We start from the raw sequence: 11,256 nt of genomic DNA on the forward strand, positions 1-11,256 counted from the left end.
GATTAATTCATTGCTAAAGATCAAGTATATTGGTGTAGATATTTGCCATTTGCAAATATTCATACGGAATATTAACATGCATATTTATAAATAACGCGAATATATTCTCAAGTGTATATGTTTAACTTAATTATTAAAAAACTAATTATTATCATCGCGCTGTGCAAGAAGACCTATCTTAAACTAATAAATTTGAAATAAAGAGCGTTACTACTCACGGGTATAAAAGATACCCGCGTTCACTATGCTCGCAAAGAATTCTACGTAATACAACCAGTCACCCGTGCCGATTCGGGTCTTTTATCCTACGGCATAATTGAGTGACCAGAAGAACAGAAATGCATGCGACTCACCGTTCGAAGCAGACAAACAGAGAACGTTACCGTGGATGCTGCGCTATCCCAGCGAATTTCATCCGGGAGACTAACATCAGACAGGAACCGTTGAAAGGCTAATAATAGAAATGCAGACTGCGAAAAATCTGTTACGAAACAAAACAGGATGAGTGATCGCTGACTATTTGAAAAGTTGGAGATAGTGAAAAATGAAGGTTTATTAACTTTAGTAACTTTAGCAATAATAAAGATTGAAATTCTAATAAAATTTGATAAGTATAAAAACTGAGACTCTAATATGAATGTGTAAAATCTAAAATAATCTGTAGTATGTTAGTCATTTGTTTTATAACTCGGTATTAAGACTTTAACTCTTATTTTATTTTAACGAAAAAATAACCTCAGAAAATGCTATCCTCCTAAATTTTCAGTCAAATTGTATTTCTGCATTGATAGTGATCAAAGAAAAATATACAGAATAGACATAACTGAAAGTAAGTATGTAAAAATACTTACATACTTGGCTTTTGTGCCACTGTTAGAACACTCCTGAAGAAGATGACGAAGTTGAAGTAGTGATATGTCTATAACAAAACATAAGATATTAAAATCGGTAACACATAATAACAAACGTGAAACTTTAGCAACAATAAAGACTAAACTCTAATAAATATGTAAATTGGAACTCTAATATAAAAGTTTGAGAACAACATATTCAGTGATTTTTGATGCGTATCAGCCAGTTTTATTGTACTTTAATGTTAAGATTTTAAGACTTTATTTCAATTAAAGAGGGCATTTACAGTTTTCTAAATTATCAATCATTTTTATTGTATAATAAATTTATTGTATAAGAGAACAAACTGAAATACAATATTTAAAACTACTTACATTCTTGAGCTCCTGCAGAAGCTTTGTCCTCTTGAGAGATGCACTGACTCTAATACCGAAAAAGAATATTCAAAAGAATATGAAATAGGATCACATTACCGTGAGCGTTAAAATTATAATCGGCGAACAAGAACTCTAACGTCGCGTACAAAATTATGTCATAAAATTTTATTATTTTCGCGCGTGATTATTTAATTGGATTAAATTATTAGAGTAATAAAAGACCGACGCCACCAATAGGTTATAATACGTTACAAACCTGACGCAACGCTATCGACGTTATCGGTACGAAATGAGACGACTAAATGACTCCTTGTACGTTAGTTTCGCATAGCAACTACCAAAGTGGCGAGGGAAGTGGGGACACAAGAGCCGGTGGCACAAGCAGCTACGCAGTTAACGATCTAGACAAAGAAATGTATACATCAACAAAAACATTCCTATTCTACGAAGCACTTTCTTTCGAATTACGCAGCAGGAATCTTTCGAATTGCGCAGCACAATTCTTTCTCTACGTCGATATTTACAAATATCGTACAATAATTCGTAGCCCTACTGGCAACATCACAGACACATTTGTCTAACGTATTACTTTAGTTACCTTACTTTATAATCTTAATTTCGTTAAACAAAGCAAGATTGAAACAACAGCATGGAGAAAGTGAAAAATTACTTAAAATTACTGTTCCGCAATGACACAGTATGCAGATGAAGTCTTAAGCGCTTTTTGAGTGCGTATTCGCTTTTAATACTAATATAAAAATAATAAAAGTGGAACGATATTTATTTTTAAGTCCAAAATGTAGTAAGAGAATAATTTTTTCACGGTTGAAAATTTGAAGTCCATTGATATTTTCTCTATATCATTTTTATTATCACGACGTAGTACCTGAAGTTTTGACCGATCTAATGATTTTTATTCTTAGAAATATCCTGAATGAACGGGGAATTAAGAAATGTGTAATGAAGGAAATTAATTATGGTGGAGGAATCAACGAAGAAAAGTTATTTTGCTAATTATTATACGAATGAATATTCAAAATGTCGCTCAACGACTACTAAACTATTTAATTAACACTAACCTCACCACCCCTAGTCAAATGACTGGTTTAAATATCTAATTTAAAATTGTACATTTATCGTTATATCTTTTGTTCATTTAGCTTTACGTGAATTTTTATATTCTCCGATTAATTGATTTCTCAACTTTTAAAACCAGTTATTTGACCGGGCCTGGTGAGATTAGTGTCAAAAGCCAGCCTGATATTTTCTTCAATTTCTGATCTTCGGTTGATTTTCAGTATTTTGCATTCACTTTTCACCAAAAATTAGATGTGACAAACGAAATGCAATGTAAGACCTGCTAACGTTTAGGTCATGTTGCTTCTAATTGCAACGGACTGTCGCAACGTTAAATTCAACGATGAATTACGATCCAGATGCAAGTATTGATCCAGATTTCTGTATCGAAGAAAGTAAGGATAACACAAATCAACCTTGTTGCGTTTCGTGTAAAAATTCTGATCATCCTGTTCATATCAAGATTACTCTCAACGCTTATTGTTAGTGCTAAAAAGGCGATGAGAAAAGAGAATTTGGAATATTAACGAAAAGCGAAACAAATAAACAACAATAAGTAACAAGAAACAAATAACTTAAAAATTACTTGCAGTAAAATTCCGTCGAATAGTAAACTAGATAATTGTCCTAACCTCTGTATTCCCTTATTTCATCGCGATATATCTGATGGCTAAATATGAAAAGAGATTCCGCGAGTCAAAACGCGCCATAACTGACGCGACGATATTAGCGTATATAGCGATATCAGCGGTAGCGTTCGACTTTGTTGTCGTATTTCACCTTGTCATTATGAACAAACAGCACACTGAGGAACGTGTAATGTAAGATATTCGCGCGTTGCGGGAAATGCATAAGCGATAATGAGCTTTGTAGAAATAATGAATTAATTAATATTCACTAAATACTAACACGCACGTGCACTTTCCGGGAACGCTTCACTATCCGCCGTAGATATTGCAGGTTCGAGCGGCCATGCGAGTAAGATTCGTTTCTTTAATTATAGCGGAGTTATTATAACACTCGCGATGACGTTATTTTGTGAAGCGGTAATACGCGTAATAAATTTACTATTAAGACGCGCACGTGTGTAGAACTGACGCCATTTACGTGATGGGTAACGTTAGGACGCATGCGCTAGCGGGTCGCGACGAACATATGTGGTGGTTCGCCCCGTCGATGCGGCATCGTTTAAGAGTATGTACGGTCGGCTCGGTGTAAGTTCCTATTATGAAGGAATAAAGTCGGGTCGATATGATCTCCAGGACTGAGCTGAAAGGGTTCATACAAACCTTGGCGGGTGCAGCGCAGATGTTAAATGTTTCAGTCAAAAAATTTCAGTTGGATAAAGATAAGGATGAGGGGATTAGGGAGATAGGAAATTTGATTAAAGGCATCCTGTCTTCCTTGGAACAATGTGGAGAGCAGAAGGCTAGAAGGAGAAAGAGAAGAAGAGAGCCTATTGAGATAGAAAGAAGGGTAGACAGGACAGAAAGAATGAAAGAAGCGATGATGACTACAGGCGGATAGCCTAAAAGGAAAGTGGTATCGCCGGCTGAAACAATGAGAGTAGTGGAACTTAAGAGGCCCCGAAGAGGAGAGGCCACATACGCCGAGGCGTGTGGGAGAAAAATCAGGAAGGTAAGGAGTGAACAGGATTATAGTGAGGATTCTGAAGGTTGGATGAGGATAGAAAGAAGGAAAAGGGAGAGGAGGGCTCCCTTAGAGCAAGCTATCCCTATGGTGCGTCCGGGTAACAACCGGCAGGTTGTTATCGAAGAGAGAGGCGTACCAAGGAATAGGAGATGGAAGGAAGCCATTCTAGATAAAGTTGAAGAAGACTGTGAATGGCTTCAAGTTTATAGGAAAATAATGGCGGCTAGGAGCACCTTGGAAGGAGCTATGGGGGTGCGTAAAACGAGAGCCGGCCATATATTCATTGAATTCGACAGGTCGGTGGCGGTGAACGAGGTGGCGGTGAACGAGGTGGCGGTCAAGTTAAGAGCCGCTCTGAGTGACAATACGGAGGTGGCTGCTCTCGTCAACAGAGCAACCTTACAGACCAGGAATATCGATCCCTTTACCAGCAAGGAGAAGGTCGACGCTTCCGATTACGCCATAGGAGCGGTACTTGAACAGCGCGTCAACGATACTTGGCAACCCCTAGGTTTCATGACGAAATCGCTATCCCCCGCGCAACGAAAGTAGAACGCATACGATCGAGAATTACTCGCGATGTACACCGCGGTGAAACGATTCAGGCACGCTGTCGAAGGGAGAGATTTCGCGATTTATACTGATCACAAACCCCTACGCGTACGTATACGCGTATATAAACGTATACGCGTTTGATAAAAATCCCGACAAGTGTTCGCCGAGACAGTTTGGACACTTAGACTACGTAGGACAATTTACGACCGATATCCGACACATTAAAGGGGTAGACAATAACGTAACCGATACTCTACCACGAATAGAAGCGATCGGGAAATCCGTCCATCAGATCATTTCCCGATCAGGATGTCGGAATTTATTGCGATCTCACGAACGAAACCTCGCGACCGTACGTACCGGGACCGTTACGTCGCGCCGTATTTCAGTCGTTACATAGACTTTCCCATCCGGGAATACGCGCTACGCAAAAATTGGTGACAACACGTTTCGTCTGGCCGTCCATTAATAAAGGTTGTCGAACTTGGGCGCGACAGTGTATACCATGTTAACGCTGCAAAGTCACCAGGCACGTATCCTAGCATGTCGGAACGTTCAAAACGTTAGAAGGCCGGTTCCAACACATACACTAGACATTATCGTCATGCCATATTCACAAGGTTATGGATATTATCCAAAGTGTATCGATCGTTTCTCGCGTTGGCCCGAAGCCACTCCCATCGTCGATATGGAAGCGCCAACCGTTGCTTCGGCCGTCCTTTCCACTTGGATAGCTCGGATGGTAGAGCGCCTACACAGACAATTAAAAGCGGCGATAAAGTGTCTCGACACGAGCAACTGGATCGACATTTTACCCATTATATTATTAAGCATTCGAACCGCGATAAAGGAGGACTTAAACACAACGGCAGCCGAAATGATTTACGGCACCGGCATACGATTGCCGGCGAATTTTTTCATAGCAACCGAGCAGCAGGCCAACTCGGAGTACGCGAACCGGCTTAAAGAAGGGATGGGGAAGGTCAGGCCGCATCCGGTCACGCATCATGGCGAAAAGAAAATTTTCGTTTTCTTAGAATTAGAAACCGTATGTTTTCTTATGTCATGACGCGATAGGGGGCCCTTTCCAGCCGCCGTATGACGGAACGTTTGAAGTCATAAAAAGAGGCAAAAAAATTACACCGCCGAAATTAATAATCGCGACGTAACGGTTTCCACAGACCGTCTAAAACCGGCGTTTGTAGTATAAGGAAAAATCGCCGTATCTCTTGACATACTAATTCCGGTAGATCAGGCGAACGCGAACGACGAAAACAGCGCAAGCAGTGATCGAATCGCGGAAGAAAACTCCAGGAATAGGTATGTTGCGCGGTCCGGACGTAGGGTCCGCTTTATCGATCAGTTCCCGGCAGGTTTCGGTTAGACGTCGTAAATTGTCGGATCGAGTGTATCGATAATTAAAAAAAAAAAAGAAAATAACGATGACAAATAGAAACTCTGTAAATATTTCAAAAGTTTAACTTAATAAAAACGTTATCACTGGTAGGGGTGATGTAGCGGCACATGAGTCAGAACACAATTTAAATGATGTTGTTGTTTTGCCTCGGAGTATCAAGACCGTTAGGTTCCAAGTAATGTAAGAAGAAATAATATCCGGGCAAAACAATGTCGCCGCTTCGTGCAACCGTCAAACGTAGAAGACTTCGATTTTCCGGTTCTCTCCCGATCAGCATAAATAAACGGACGCAACCGAAAAGAATTTAATTATCTAGAGTTATCAACCAGTTATCTATCGAATATTTATTAGCGATCTTACTTTGCGACTTATACACTGTACGGGCGTCTTAGCGATTATGGTTTGCATACATATTTATTCAATTATTTTAAATATATTTGACAATTTCAACAACGTGCAATCTCGTCTAATACATTTCACGATCAAACATTGTCTACAAAAGTCATCTACAACAATATTTCTGAAGTGCGATCGACAATACACATAAAAGAAATGCCAACAGCAAGAAGGAATCGTAGAGGTAGAGGCTATACCAGCAGGAAACGTGCAAAACGTTGACTAAACGTTTCCCGAAATTAGAAGAGAAGAAGAAAAAATTAGAAAAAATTAGGAATACCTTAAAATTAGGAAACCACAGAACAAACAGAAATTAGTTTTATCCATCGAACTCACCTATACCCGAACGCGATCTAGGGCTGCATTGCCAATAGTTTAGGAAAGCGATAATTATTCTCGTTTTATAAACTACATAGAGAGTTAAGACCAGAATTTTGATAATAAATATATAAGTAAATAAAATCGAATAAATTACCAGTTACGAGACATTGAAATTATTTATTTATTCCTAGAAAACTTTGATCCTTCCCACGCTAGTACTCTCCTACCCACAGCAGCTAAGCTGGAACGTGGAGTTTATTTACCAGTCGTATTAATACAATAGTTAATGCTACTCCTACAGTCATATCAACGAATTAGAATATCAAGAATATGACAGTTTGAAAATTAAAAATAGTGTTGCACTTTAGAAAGGCGCGACAAGTTTTCAATCTATTCCATTCAGTCGTTAGCCTTGGTTCGAAAATAACGAACGAGAGTCGAACTAATTGAAATAGTTTAACGACTATTTCTGGTGGCAGCAACTACAGTTTTGATTCAAGCGTCAATTTGAGAAAGCTAGGGCCCGAAATCGAGAATAATAAGTAACGGCTACGAATACCGAAGATCAAAACCGGATCGTAACAGTAAATAATGATTAGGAAAGATAACGAATAAATGGAACCTGTTAATAATAATAATAATAACAAGAATAAGTTTTCTTAAATATCATAAAATGCATTTACCTTAAATTTCTGCCAACGAAAATTCTTGAATTTGATACAAAATGATAGCTAATAAAATGAATGAAACAAAAGCTTTAAAAAACAACTAATATTAACAGGAATGGGAATAAGGGAAGGGTTGCATATACAAGGATGCGTAAGTGTGCACTTAGAAAAATCAAAATAATTGAAAATATAATTAGAACGCGGGAAGAAGATATCGCCCGAAAATTGTATATTATTTATTTAGTAAAAATTTTATTTATTTCTATTACATATGTCTATGGAAGATTCAGAGGCCAATTAGCGTAAATCCTACTTTCTCTGAAAAGGACTTACGTAGCTCCAAAAATAATTTATTCTTAAAAATTTTAATTAATAAATCAATTAACTCGCTACTTTCATGCATATATAGTAGATTACGGTATTGACCACGAAATTACTAAGCACAATTATTCCGAGCATAAGCACAAACAATGAGAATCATTTCGAAATCGTGACAAGTCTAAGCATTATCGTTTGTTATGTAAAAAATAATTGTACACTGCTTAACTGAATTAAGCGAAAAAAGATGAAAATACACGTATTTCCAGGAAATTGCCCTTTTTCTGCTAGTGAATTCCAATATTTATCTAATGAGCAAAATTTATTCGATTGCGATAATGGCGAACGAGACGAAAATTTAAAAAAGAAAACTGTCACAAGAAAACTCTGCTGGATGATTTTCCACTTTATAAGATTAACGGTTCATCGATCAATGTTTTCCAAAACTCATTGTACAGGAGTACTTTTATGTTTTTTCTTTGTTATGTTTCTGTTATGATCTGTCCTGTTTTGCGACCAAATTTTCAGGACGGAAAAAGAAAGAAAAGACAATATCGTGTAAAAGTACGGTTTTTAAACGGCTTAAATTAAATTACAAACTGTAATGTTAAAAATGTAAACCCAACACAAAATATGGTATGGCTACGTCGTACCGTCGCGTAACGGCACTTTTACCAGAACCACCTTCAAACAGTTCTGCCCGAGCAGCCGAGCTAAACGGGCGTGTGCAACAGTGCTCCGGAGAAGTGCGGCAAGTGGGGAAGAGAAAACTACGAACGGCTACGCCTATAGCCAAACGGCGGAAACCCGTGTCCTATATCAAGAAGCCTTAAAATAGCAGCCTGGAACTCTAACGGCCTACAACAAAGGGCCCTAGAAACTAAAACATTCCTGTCCAGCAGTAACACCGATATACTACTCGTCTCAGAAACACACCTCACAATAAAAAGCTACATAAAGATACCGCACTACACCATATACGACACCAAGCATCCCTCAGGGAAAGTACACGGAGGGACGGCAGTAGTAATAAAAAACGACATTAAACATCACCTACACAGCCAGGTCAGTAAGGAACATATACAAGCAACCACCGTTACCGTACAGACTAACAGCAACCATCTGCAGTTGTCAGCAGTATACGTACCGCCGCGACACAAAATCATAACGCAAATGTGGGAAGACTACTTCCGACACTTAGGTGACAAGTATATTGCAGCGGGAGACTATAACTCAAAGCACACGCTATGGGGATCAAGAATCACCACACCTCGAGGCAGAACCCTGGAAAAATACATCAGAAATAATAACCTCAATATATTATCCACAGGAAGACCGACATACTGGCCGACAGACCTGAGCAAAATACCTGACCTGCTAGACTTTGCAGTTACAAAGGGACTAAACGCAAATAAACTAAACATAGCATCCAGCCTCGAGCTTAGCTCCGAACATACGCCCATAATAATTTCATACAGAAACAAACCAATACTTTACAGCAGCACAGAGAAGCTATGCAATAAAACCACCAAATGGCAAATATTCAAAGAAATAATAGAGAGCAAAATCAGCTGCAACATCCCACTGAAAACACCTGAACACATCGATCAAGCAGTAACAACACTCACAGAAACTATCCAAGAAGCAGCAAGGGCAACCACTGTACCTGAAACAACCAACAGACAAACAAAAACAGTTCCAATAGACATCCTCGAAAAAATTAGACAAAAAAGAAAAGCGAAAGCAAAATGGCAAAAACACAGAACAAAAGAAAACAAAAAAACACCTAAACAAACTCACAAAATAAATAAACAACAAAATAAAAGAGCACAACAACAACGAGTTCACAAAGTTCATCGAGTCACTATCTGCTCACGAAAACAACAATTACTCCCTATGGAAAGTCACAAAAAAATAAAGAAGACAACAAAAATGGTACCAACAATCAGAAGAGCAGACAACACATGGGCAAGAAGCAACGAAGAGCAAGCTGAAGAATTTTCCAACCACCTAGGAAACACATTCACCCCACACAACATCAACAATAGCAACCACAATAGTCATACGGACGAGGATGCGCTAACTACTAGTACACCAACTGACAATCACCATACCCAAAGCAACCGCACAAGAAATCAGAAACATAATTGAGGAAACAAAAAACAATAAAGCACCAGGAATCGATCTAATTAACAGCCAAATCTTGAAAAAACTTCCGCCAAAAGCGATAAGACAAACCACAATAATAGTAAACGCAATACTAAGAATACAATACTTTCCAAAAGCTTGGAAACTGGCAAAAATCATAATGATACCCAAACCAGGCAAGGACCCACACGAAACCAAGTCCTACCGACCAATCTCACTACTACCGGTGTATTCTAAGATAGTAGAGAAAATAATCTATGACCGGATAAAACCAATAATAGAGAAGAACCATCTAATACCGGATCACCAATTCGGATTCAGAAACAAACACCCCACAATAAAACAAACGCAAAGACTCGTCAATGAAATCCTACAGGCGCTGGAAACAGAACAATACTGCACGGCACTCTTTATGGACATCGAAAAAGCATTCGATAAAATAAACCACACTAGCCTACTACAATCAATCAGGAAACAGTTCTCGGGGCAGATATACCAACTAATCAAATCATACCTAAGCAACAGAAGCTTCATAGTAAAAATCAAAAAGACACACTCGGAAGCTAAAGAAATCAAGGCAGGAGTTCCGCAAGGAAGCGTCCTAGGACCAATTTTATACACATTATACACGGCCAACATACCAACAACTAACAATAGCAAAATACTGACATTCGCGGATCACACAGCTGTACTAGTCAGGCACACTAACCCTGCAACAGCAGTTACATTACTACAAGAACATATCACAAAAATAGAAAAGTGGCTTCAAGCGAAGCAAATCAAAGCAAACCCCGATAAATGCAAACATATTACATTTACACTGCGAAAACAGAAACCACCAAACATTGTACTAAACGGCACACACATAATACAAACAAGGCAAGTCAAATACCTAGGACTCCACTTAGATACACGACTCACATGGAAACAGCATATTACAGCAACAATAGACAAAATACAGATGGCAAGGAGACAAATGTACTGGCTAACAAGTCGAAAATCCAAACTAAGCATAGAAAACAAACTAAAAATATATAAAATGGTCATAAGACCAATCTGGACGTACGGAATAACACTATGGGGAACAGCAGCAATGAGCCATATAATCAAAATAGAGGCATCGCACTCTAAAATACTCAGAACAATAGTAAACGCGCCATGGTACGTTAGAAACGAGGACATCCGGAAAGACCTGGGAATACCAACGGTCAAGGAGGAGATCAACAAAAGTGCAAGAAGGTACGGAGAAAGAATAGCAACGCACCTAAATCGGCTGGCAGCGGAAACGGTCGACACATCAAGCATAAAAAGAAGATTAAAAAGGAAACACCCAACCGATCTCACAGAGGACATAACCCAACAAACACGATGGCGGTACCCCGCTGGGGGTAGCCACCCACATGTTATATTAGTATACAGCTACAACATTTTACCAAATGTCCTACTGGACAAATTGTAAAATCCAAATAAATAA

The 11,256-nt window shown here is 38.6% G+C and overlaps 1 long non-coding RNA gene across 1 annotated transcript; it reads right to left on the bottom strand.

Annotated features, from left to right (window-relative positions):
• Window positions 1-462: 462 nt before the first annotated feature.
• Window positions 463-1,354, bottom strand: LOC117241264. The gene is made up of 3 exons (XR_004494935.1): window positions 1,227-1,354; window positions 852-919; window positions 463-481 (listed from the first exon to the last, which is right to left on the bottom strand). It is a non-coding gene; the product is annotated as an uncharacterized LOC117241264 (long non-coding RNA).
• Window positions 1,355-11,256: the final 9,902 nt, after the last annotated feature.

Source organism: Bombus vosnesenskii, unplaced genomic scaffold (genome assembly GCF_011952255.1).
Source record: "Bombus vosnesenskii isolate JDL3184/JDL3185 unplaced genomic scaffold, Bvos_JDL3184-5_v1.1 scf7180000015564, whole genome shotgun sequence".
Taxonomy (NCBI): domain Eukaryota; kingdom Metazoa; phylum Arthropoda; class Insecta; order Hymenoptera; family Apidae; genus Bombus; species Bombus vosnesenskii.